Here is a 1,100-nt window from a genome sequence, read left to right as displayed (position 1 = left end):
GTAGCAAATGCGGATCTGAAACCGGGAGAGAGCAGAGGTTCTCAGAGACCGCCGCCGCCGCGTGCTCACCGCCCAGGCCCCCGCGGGGTATTTAGGTGTAACATCCAGGCGGGGGGACAAAAATATCCCCCCTCCCCCGAAGGATGGCGAGGGGCAGGAAGCTAGGCACGGCCCGTGCGCGGCCTCAATAAATAATTTCATTAAATGATAGATATTTAAAAAAAACAGAAACCACCGGAGGGGCCGCGAACTCACGCCTTCTTGGAGCCGCGCCAGCGCCAGAAATAGCCCGGGCTCGGAGTCCCAATTAGAGGAGCGCAGCCCCGGCTCAGGGGAGCTTAAAAAGAGCGACCCAGGGGCAGGGGGGACGGGCCCGCCCGCGCCAGCCGTGTCACCGAGGGGGCGGGGCCATGCAAATGAGCCCGGGGATTTAAAAGGGCGGCCGCCCGCCAGCCGCCCCGCGGGTGGGTGCTGACTTCGGGGAGGGGCGCGCAGTTCCCCGCGCCGGCGCCGGGGGCGGGCTGAGAAGGCGAGGTGCCGGCCCACTCCCCACCGTGTCGGATGGGGAACCTGGGGGAGTGCACAGAGGGGTCGTCTAGGAGCTGTTCCCGGGGTGGAGGGAGGGTGTCCCACTCCCGGGAACGGGGGCTGTTGTCCCGGGCGGAATCACCTCTAGGGTTCTTCGGGGCATCGGGGCCTGGCGCCCGCGGGGCGCGAGGACATGAGACGGTGGTGCCTGCGGGGTCCGCGGGGGCGGGGGGTGGAGAGAAACGCGCCTCCGGGAGAGTTCGCGGCCTACCCGCCGCCCCCTTCGCCCAGCTCCGCGGCTGGGAGACGTCCCCCGGGCGGACAGGTGTCCGCGTGCACATTTCAGTGCCAACCCGCGTGTGGCCACCTGGTGAAATATCGCTGTTGTGAAATTCAGACGTGAAACGTGTGAAACCCAGAGTTTTAATTTATTAGCGGCCGCAAGTGAACCTTAATCAAGGTGCATCCTTCAAGCACAACAAGCGGCGGGCTCGGTGCAGGTAAACCCGAGGAGACGCCCGCAGACGTGCTCTCCCGCGGGGGCTCGGCCGCATCCGCGTGACTTTCCGTGA

The 1,100-nt window shown here is 66.0% G+C and overlaps 2 long non-coding RNA genes across 2 annotated transcripts in view; one reads left to right on the top strand and one right to left on the bottom strand.

Annotated features, from left to right (window-relative positions):
- On the bottom strand, positions 1 to 1,094 carry LOC107181808. The gene is made up of 3 exons (XR_001512514.1): positions 979 to 1,094; positions 256 to 895; positions 1 to 15 (listed from the first exon to the last, which is right to left on the bottom strand). It is a non-coding gene; the product is annotated as an uncharacterized LOC107181808 (long non-coding RNA).
- LOC107181809 overlaps positions 1 to 1,100 on the top strand; it is a 10,549-nt gene that overhangs the window by 6,680 nt on the left and 2,769 nt on the right. The window lies entirely within an intron of this gene.

The sequence above is a fragment of the Myotis davidii genome, unplaced genomic scaffold, assembly GCF_000327345.1.
Source record: "Myotis davidii unplaced genomic scaffold, ASM32734v1 scaffold1073, whole genome shotgun sequence".
Classification (NCBI taxonomy): domain Eukaryota; kingdom Metazoa; phylum Chordata; class Mammalia; order Chiroptera; family Vespertilionidae; genus Myotis; species Myotis davidii.
Note: the sequence above shows the minus strand (reverse complement) of the source record. Positions and strands in the feature narration are given on the sequence as shown.